Consider the following 10,202-nt stretch of genomic DNA (forward strand, 5'->3'; position numbering starts at 1 on the left):
GCCCAGTGGCCCATCCAACCTGGCTTTCAACACCTCCAGGGACAGATGGAGCATCCACAGCCTCTCTGGACAGCTGTTCCAGCACCTCATCACTCTCATAGTAAAGAACTTCCCCCCAATATTAATCTTAAATCTTCTGTCCTTCAACTTAAGACCATCTCCCCATTCTTCTTGTCCTGCTGTTATCTATCTGTTCAAAGAGTTGACTCCCCTCCTGTTTATAGGCTTCCTTTAAGTACTGAAAAGCTGCAACGAGGTCACCCTGCATTCTTCTGTTCTCCAGGCTGAACAAGCCCAGTTCCCTCAGCCCGTCTTCATAGGGGAGGTGCTCCAGCCCCCTGATCATCTTTGTGGCCCTCCTCTGGACCCTCTCCAACAGCTCCCTGTCTTTCTTGTGTTGGGGGCCCCAGACCTGGACACCGTACTGCAGATGGGAGCTCACAAGGGCAGAGTAGAGGGGGACAATCACCTCCCTGTCCCTGCTGGCCACCCCTCTCCTGATGCAGCACAGGATACCATTGGCTTTCTGAGCTGCAAGAGCACCCTGCTGGGTCATGTTAAGTTTCTCATCCACCAGGACCCCCAGGTCCTTCTCTGCAGGGCTACTCTCAAGGACTGCTCTTTCCAGTCTGTATAAATGCTTGGGATTTGTTCAGCTGATGTGCAAACCCTTGCACTTTGCTGTGTTGAGTCTCATTACATTCACCCAGTCCCAACTTTTAAGTCTGTTAAGGTCCCTCTAAATGGCATCCCTTCCTACCACTGTGTCAAATGCACCACTCAGCTTTGTGTCATCAGCAAACTTGCTGAGGGTGCACTTGATCCCCTCGTTGATGTCACTGATAAAGATGCTAAAGAGTACCAGTCCCAAGACAGATGCATGGGGACTCTGCTCATTACCCACCTCCATCTGGACACGGAACCAATAATCACCACCCTTTTTGGCCTTTCAGCCAATTCCTTATCCACTGAATGGTCCACCCATCAAATCCACATCTCTCCAATTTGGAGATATGGATGAGGTGGGGAAAAATGTCAAAGACCTTCATCAAGTCCAGCTAAATTACATGGGTCGGCCTTCCCTTTATCCACCAATACTGTCACTCCATTACAGAAAGCCACCAGGTTAGGCATGACCTTCCCCTGGTGAAGCCGTGCTGGCAGTCTCGGATTGCTGGCTCATTCCTCATGTGATCAAGCATGTCATCCAGGAGGATCTGTTCCATGATATTCCCAGGAACACAAGTGAGACTCACTGGGCTGTAATTCCCCAGATCCTTCTTTCGCCCTTTCTTAGCTGGCAGAGGTGATTGCTGAAGAAATCATCTTTGAGAGGTTCTGGAGAATGGGGGAGGTGCCTGAAGACTGGAGAATAGCCAGTGTTACTTCAGTCTTCAGAAAGGGCAAGAACAAAGATCCGTGTAATTACAGGCCAGTCAGCCTCACCTGGAAAGGTGATGGAACAACTTGTGCTGGATACCATCTCCAGACACTTGGGAGAAAAGGAGGTTATCAGGAGTAGTCAGCATGGGTTCAGCAAGGGGAGGTCATGCTCCACCAGCCTGGTGGCCTTCTATGAAGTTGTCGCTGGCTGGGTGAATGGGAGGAGAGAGGTGGATGTAGTCTATTTGGATTTCAGCAAGGCATTTGATACTGTCTCCCATGATATCCTTATAACAAAGCTAAGAAAGTGTGGGATAGATGAGTGGACAGTGAGATGGGTTGAGTGCTGGCTGACTGGCAGAGCACAGAGGGTCATCATTGGCGGTGCAGAGTCTGGTTGGAGACCCATAACTAGTGGTGTCCTCCAGGGGTCTGTGCTGGGTCCAGTTGTTCAACATCTTCATCAGTGACCTTGATGAGGGGATAGTGGCCACCCTCAGCAAGTTTGCTGATGACATGAAGTTCGGAGGATTGGCTGACACACCTGAAGGCTGTGCTGCCATTCAGCGAGACCTGGACAGGCTGGAGAGCTGGGCAGTAAGAAATCGGATGAGGTTTAACAAAAGCAAGTGTAGAGTCTTGCACCTGGGTAGAAATAATTGCATGCACCAGTACAGGCTGGGGGATGACCTGCTGCAGAGGAGCTCTGCTGAGAGGGACCTGGGTGTCCTGGTGGATGACAGATTAACCATCAGCCAGCAGTGTGCCCTTGCAGTCAAAAAAGCCAATGGCATACTGGGGTGCATTAAAAAGAGCGTGTCCAGCAGGTCGAAGGAGGTGATCCTCCCCCTCTACTCTGCCCTGGTGAGGCCTCATCTGGAATATTGTGTCCAGTTCTGGGCTCCCCAGTACAAAAAAGACAGGGATCTCTTGGAAAGAGTCCAGTGGAGGGCCACAAAAATGGTGAAGGGCCTGGAGTATCTCCCCTATGAAGAAAGGCTAAGTGAGCTGGGTCTGTTTAGCCTTGAGATAAGAAGACTGAGAGGGGACTTGATCCAGGTTTATAAATATCTGAGGTGTGGGGGGCAAAGTGGAGAGGCGAGACTCTTTTCAGCAGTGTGTGGAGACAGGACAAGGGGAAACAGACAGAAACTGGAGCATAGGAAATTCCAAACAAATGTGTGCAATAACCTTTTTACGGTGAGGGTGACGGAGCACTGGAACAGGCTGCCCAGGGGGGATGTGGAGTCTCCTTCTCTGGAGATATTCAGGACCTGCTTGGACACCCACCTGTGTGACCCGGTGTAGGGAACCTGCTTTGGCAGGGGGGTTGGACTCGGTGATCTCTGGAGGTTTTATCTTTCCCACTGAATGGAAAATGGGAATAGAACACTGAGGGACTTCTAGGAGGAGTAGGTGTTCTCTTCTGAGAACCAGATACCCAGAAATACAGACATACCATGAAACTGGAGAATGAACCCTTCAAATCCCAGTGCTCTGCATGATGTTATGATGTGGAATACCAATAACAAAAGTCATAAGACCATGACACTGGGTGAAGAGCTGAGAGTGGTGTTAAGTGGACCTACATCTGGCCAGTAACTGGTCATGAGTGGTGTTTCCTAGGAGCTGGCAATGGGACCTATCCTTTTCAGTATCTTTACTGATGACCTGGATGAAGGCATTGAGTGTACCCTCTGCAAGTTTGCTGATGACACCAAGTTGTCAAGAAGTGTTGACCTGCCTGGGAGTAGAAAGGTCCTACAGGGGGATGACATAGTCACAGAATCAAAGAATCATCAAAAGACGTACAAAATCATCCAGTCCAATCATCCTACAATCACCAATAGCTCTCACTGAACCATGTCCCTCAACACAATGTCCAAACATTCCTTGAAAACCTCCAGGTGAATCCACCACCTCCCTAGGCAGCCCATTCCACTGCCTGACCACTCTTTCAGAGAAGTATTATTTCCTAATGTCTAGCTTGAACCTCCACTGGCATATCTTGAAGCCATTCCCTCTGGTTCTATCACCAGTTACACTAGAGAAAACAGAATCACAGGATCACCAGGGTTGGAAAAGACCTACAAGATCTGGACAGGCTAGAAAGCTGGGCTGAGGCCAATGGGATGAAGGTGAACAAGACCAAGTATCAGGTCCTGCTCTTTGGACACAACAACCCCAGGCAACACAATAGGTTTGGGGTAGGTTGGCTGGAAGACTTCATTATCTTTCATGTACATATCATAGCTTCCAGGAGGATCTGTTCCATGATCTTCCCAGGCACAGAGGTGAGGCTCACCAGCTTCTGTTTTCCTGGTTCTTTCTCTCCCCATTTCTCTAAATACTGCAGTGACGTTTCCCTTTTTCCAGTCACTGGGATCTTCACCTAGCAGACATGACTTTTTGACTGTGATGGAGAGTGTCTCAGCAATCATGTCAGCCCGGTCCTTCAGGACACTGGATGCATGTCATCCAGCCCCATAGACTATACCTTGTCAGTCTAATGAGGTGACCTTGGATTTCCTCTTTTACTGCAGGAGGGAGTTTGCTTTCTTGACCCCTTAAAACATTCAGGTACATTAGAGTTGTGGGATGCCTGACTGTCAATGATGAGTGAGGCAAAGAGCTCACTAAATACTTCTGCCTTCTCCATGTCTGCTGCAGCCAGTTCCCACATCTAATTTATTTAAGTAGTACACCCTTATTGGCCTGTCTCTTCTGACCAATGTCCTTATAGAATCTCTTCTTGTTATGTTTCACATTCCTCACCACGTTTTCCTCCATCTCTGTCTGGAATTTCCTGATCTCACCTCTGAATGTTTGCATAGCATCCCTGTATTCTTCCCAGGCTACACATCCCTGTTTCCGCTGCCTATACATTTTCTTATTGCCTCTCAGTTTAATCAGCAGGTCCTTCTTGAGCCATTCCAGTTTTGTGCCTCCTCTGCCTGTTTTCTTACGTTGGAAGACGGTGAGCTTTTGTGCTCTCAGATGCATGTCCTTAAAGAGCTACCAGCTCTGTTCCATTCCTTTGTCCCTAAGGACAGTTTCCCAGGGGATCTCATCCAATAATTCCTTAAACAGCTGGAATTTTGTTCTCAAGAAATCCAAAGTCCTGGCTCTGCTCTTCATCAGGACTGCATTCCTTGAGATCATGAACTCAGCAAGACATGGTTGCTACAGCCCAGACTGCCTTCAGTCTTAACCTCTTTAATGATCTCCTCTGCAGTTGTGAGCACCACGTCCAGCAATAATTTTCCTCTGGCTGATTTGTCTAATACTTGGGCAGGGGATTTATCCTCAATGGGCACCAGAAGTCTCCTGGATTGCTTATAGCCTATGATTCTGCTTTCCCAGCAGACATCTGAGTGGTTTGAATCTCCTATTAGGACGAGAGTCTCCAAGCACAGTGTTTCTAGTAACTGAAACAAGAAGGCCTTGTTGAATCCAATAAGGCTCCCTTTAATCCAGCAGCCTGGCCACCAGATGTCCTTTATTGGACCTGTCCCTAAGGTTAAACTAAAAGCTCTCAACCTTATCATGGCTGTTTTTCAAAGACAACTCTTTGCAGCCTGTCAACTTCAGAACCTATAGAGGGCAGCTCTGCCAGTCCTTCTGCCTATTTCTTCTATAAAGCTTGTGCCTCTGATCATAGTATTCTAGTCGCGTGATTCATCCCACTAATTTTCCATGATAGAAATTAGGTCATAGTTTTCTAATTGCATAATTGTTTCCATTTTCTTCTCATTATTTCCCATGCTACATTATTGGAGAAGCAGTGAGTCAAGTCAACTTCTTTGGAAGAGCTTTTCCAAATTCCAATGGGACAAATCTGCATTTTTAACATGCTGATTCCAAAGGTGACAGTGTTTCCTGGTTCTTTTCTGTTGCTCAGAAGTACATCCACTTCCTCCATCAAAATGAATCCAAAACTCTTTTAAGGCTGATTAACAATCTTGCTGCACAGAACAGTCTTTCCCCTCATTAGTTGTTTCCCAATAGACGTTTAATGTGCCTTGTGTCTCAAAGGTATGTCTAAGGTCATAAAACCCAAAAACCCGAGTGCAACACTATCGACACAGTCAATTATTGAACTGGCCCATTTGCCTCCTTCTTTATGGGTTGTAGTCACCAATTGGGAGTATTGAGGAGAACACTACCAATGCTCCTCATCCTTTTAACATCCTCCCAGTGGTTAAAAAGTCTCGTATAATATTTTGCCATCTCTCTGTTGCAGATTCCCGTTATTCAGCTTAAAAGACCAAGAGCTGATAACATTCGTTTGGCCTTCATCAAACTCAGTAGCCTCGCCCAAATGTCCCAGATGTGGGTACAAGGTAGGAAACAAATGTTTTGAGTGTACAGCACGTACGGCTGGTGCCTGTTGACACAGTCAGTGTCTGCAGACACAGCGGTAGTGGGCACCAATCTGAGGGCGAGCGGAGGACACGTGGCTGTCAGTGCACACAGCCAGTCAGAGCGCACTGTGAGCACAGCGCCCACTGCCTGCCACAAAATGGCGGCTGACACAAAATGGCGGCTCCCAGTGTGCACAAGGGGACGGACTTCCTGTTCAATGGGCCAGTGGGAGAGCTGGAGGTGTAGGCTGGTTCTGTCAGCCAATGCCAATGGAGTAGGTGTGGGCAAAAGGGAGGAGCTCTGGGTCACACTGTTTTGTTTGTATTACTGGCGGGAGAATCGTGTGGAACTGAGGAACATCTCCTGCTCAGCTGAGCATGATCTGCCAGCAGCGCAGTGCACAGAGCAAGTCACAGGCCTTGGTGTGCTGCAGAAGGAGCAGTGTTGAGCTGTTGGAGTGTTCCTTGTTGCTGGACAGCCTCTGTCGCTGGAAACAAACTGGCAGAGGAAACAGCAATGTGAGCTGGAGAGGGTGCCTGCTGAAGCTCTGTTCAGCTGAGACGTGTACCCCTGTTCATTGGAAACATTGCTGTGCTCTGCTCTCCTTTATCTTGCAGGTGTATTTCTTATAACTGCCGGTGCACTCCCATAAGTTAGCGTAGCAGTGACCTGACAGTTCTGCACGTGGTCCCTGTCATGAAATGGCGGCTGACACAAAATGTCGGCTCCCAGTGCACAACGGCATGGACGTCCTGTTCAATGGGCCAATGGGAGAGCTGGAGGAGTAGGCTGGTTCTGTCAGCCAATGCCAGCAGAGTAGGTGTGGGCAGGAGGGAGGAGTTCTGGGTCACGCAGTTTTGTTTGAGAGACTGGCGGGAGATTTGTGTGGGACTGAGGAAGATCTCCTCCTCTTCTAAGATTGTCCGGCAAGCAGCACAGTCCACAGCGCAAGTCACAGGCCTTGGTGTGCTGCATAAGGAGCAGTGCTGAGCTGTTGAAGTGTTACTTGCTGTTGGACAGGCTCTGTCACTGACAGTGAAGTGTCAGGGAAGGCAGTACTGTAAGCTGGAGATCGTGCCTGCTGCAGCTCTGCTCCGCTGTGACACTTGGGCTTCTGTTAATCAGACATGTTGCTCCAGTCTGTTCTGCTTTATCTTGAAGGTGTATCTCTGATTACTGCTGGTGGACTCTCATATGTTAACCTAGAAGTAATAAGACAGTTCTGCACGTTGTCCTTGCCATGAAATGGCGGCTATCACAAAATGTCGGCTCCCAGTGCACGCAAGGGGACGGACTTCCTGATCAATGGCCCAGTGGGAGAGCTGGAGGTGTAGGCTGGTTCTGTCAGCCAATGCCAGCAGAGTAGGTGTGGGCAGGAGGGAGGAGTTCTGGGTCATGCTGCTTTGTTTGAGAGACTGGCGGGAGATTTGTGTAGGACTGAGGGACATCTCCTCAGCTGAGCTTGTACTGCCAGCAGTGCAGTGCACAGAGCAAGTCAAAGGCCTTGTTGTACTGCAGGAGGAGCAGTGTTGAGCTGTTGGAGTGTTACTTGCTCTTAGACGGGCTCTCTCTCTATCAGGCAGTGGCAGGAGAGGCAGCACTATGAGCTGGAGATCGAGCCTGCTGTAGCTCTGCTCAGCTGAGAGATATGCCCCTGTTTACTGGACACCTTGCTGCCCTCTGCTCTGCTTTATCTTGCAGGTATATTTCTGATAACTGCTGGTGCACTCCCATACGTTAGCGTAGCAGTGACCTGACAGTTCTGCACGTTGTCCTTGCCATGAAATGGCGACCGTCACAAAATGTCGGCTCCCAGTCCACGCAAGGGGGCAGACTTCCTGATCAATGGGCCACTGGGAGAGCTGGAGGTGTAGGCTGGTTCTGTCAGCCAATGCCAGCAGAATAGGTGTGGGCAGGAGGGAGGAGTTCTGGGTCACGCTGCTTTGTTTGAGAGACTGGCGGGCGATTCGTGTTGGACTGAGGAACATCTCCTGATCAGCTGTGCATGTGCTGCCAGCAGTGCAGTGCACAGAGCAAGTCACAGGCCTTGTTGTGCTGTAGGAGGATCAGTGTTGAGCTGTTCGAGTGTTACTTGTTCTTGGACGGGCTCTCTCGCTATCAGGCAGTGGCAGGGGAGGCAGCATTAGTAGGTGGAGATCGCGCCTGCTGCAGCTCTGCTCAGTTGAGACATGTCCCCCTGTTCACTGGAAATGCTTTTGCACTCCACTCTGCTTTATCTTGCAGGTGTAATTTTGATAACTGCCGGAGCAATCCTATAATTTAGCGTAGCAGTGACCTGACAGTTCTGCATGTGGTCACTGCCATGAAATGGCGGCTGACACAAAATGTCGTCTCCCAGTGCACACAATGGGACGGACTTCCTGATCAATGGGCTAGTGGGAGAGCTGGAGGTGTGGGCTGGTTCTGTCAACCAATGCTACCAGAGTAGGTTAGGGCAGGAGGGAGGAGTTCTGGGTCATGCTGCTTTGTTTGTATGACTGGCGGGAGATTCGTGTGGGACTGAGGTACAACTCCTCCTCATCTAAGATTCTTCTGCCAGCAGCACAGTCCATAGAGCAGGTTACAAGCCCTGGTGTGCTGCAGTAGGATCAGCACTGAGCTGTTGAAGTGTTACCTTCTGGTGGACGGGCTGTCTTGCTGTCAGGCAATGGTAATGGCGGCAGCACTGTGAGCTGGAGATGGTGCCTGCTGCAGCTCTGCTCAGCTGAGACGTGTCCTCCTTTTCGTTGGAAACATTGCTGCACTCTTCTCTGCTTTATCTTGCAGGTGTATCTTTGATAACTTCCGCTGCACTCCCATAAGTTAGCCTAGCAATAACATGACAGTTCTGCAAGTGGTCCCTGCGATGAAATGGTGGCTGACACAAAATGTCGGCTCTCAGTGCACGCAAGGGGATGGACATTTTGTTCAGTAGACCACTGGGAGAGCTGGAGGTGTAGGCTGGTTTTTTCAGCCAATGCCCACAGAGTAGGTGTGGCAGGAGGGAGGAGTTCTGGGTCACGCTGCTTTGTTTGTGAGACTGGCGGGAGATTCGTGTGGGACTGAGGAACATCTGCTCAGCTGAGCTTGTTCTGTCAGCAGCCCAGTCCACAGCGCAAGTCACAGGCCTTGTTGTGCTGCAGGAGTAGCAGTGTTGAGCTGTTGATGTGTTGCTTGCTCTTGGACAGGCTCTCTAGCTGTGACGCATTTATAGCGGAGGTTGCACTGGGTGCTGGAGATTGTGCCTCCTACAGCTCAGCTCAGCTGAGACATGTCACCCTTTTTACTGGAAAATTTGCTGCCCTCTGCTCTGCTTTATCTTGCAGGTGTATCTTTAATAATTGCTATTGCAGTCCCATATGTTAGCCTAGAACCGACCTGAAAGTGCCGCATGTGGTCCCTGCCATGAAATGGCGGCTGACACAAAATGGTGGCTCCCAGTGTGCACACAAGGGGACGGACTTGCATTTCTAATCAACCACTGGGAGAGCTGGAGGTGTAGGCTGGTTCAGGCAGCCAATTCCACCGAGTAGGTGTGGGCAGGAGGGAGGAGTTCTGGGTCACGCTGCTTTGTTTGTATGGCTGGCAGGAGATTTGTGTGGGACTGAGGAATATCTCCTAGCTGAGCTTGTTCTGCCAGCAGCCCAGTCCACAGCACAAGTGACAGGCCTTGTTGTGCTGCAGGAGTATCTGTGTTGAGATGTTGGAGTGTTACTTGGTTTTAGACGGACTCTCTATCAGGCAGTGGGAGGAGAGGCAGAATTGGAAGGTGGAGATTGAGCCTGCACTAGCTCTGCTCAGCTGAGAGATATGCCCCTGTTCACTGGACACCTTGCTGCACTCTGCTCTACTTTATCTTGCAGGTGTATTTCTGATAACTGCTGGTGCACTCCCTTAAGTTAGCGTAGGAGTGACCTGACAGTTCTGCACGTTGTCTTTGCCATGAAATGGTGACTGTCACAAAATGTCGGCTCCCAGTGCACGCAAGGGGACGGACTTTTTTATCAATGGGCCACTGGGAGAGCTGGAGGTGTAGGCTGGTTCTTCAGCCAATGCCAGCAGAGAAGGTGTGGGCAGGAGGGAGGAGTTCTGGGTCATGCTGCTTTGTTTGAGAGACTGGCGGGAGATTTGTGTAGGACTGAGGGACATCTCCTCAGCTGAGCTTGTACTGCCAGCAGTGCAGTGCACAGAGCAAGTCACAGGCCTTGTTGTGCTGTAGGAGGATCAGTGTTGAGCTGTTGGAGTGTTACTTGCTGTTGGATGGGCTCTCTCGCTATCAGGCAGTGGCAGGGGAGGCAGCACTATGAGCTGGAGATCGTGCCTGCTGCAGCTCTGCTCAGCTGAGACATGTCCCCCTGTTCACTGGAAATGCTGCTGCACTCCACTCTGCTTTATCTTGCACGGTGTAATTTTGATAACTGCCGGTGCACTCCCATAATTTAGCTGAGGAGTGA

Source organism: Coturnix japonica, chromosome Z (assembly GCF_001577835.2).
Source record: "Coturnix japonica isolate 7356 chromosome Z, Coturnix japonica 2.1, whole genome shotgun sequence".
Classification (NCBI taxonomy): Eukaryota; Metazoa; Chordata; class Aves; order Galliformes; family Phasianidae; genus Coturnix; species Coturnix japonica.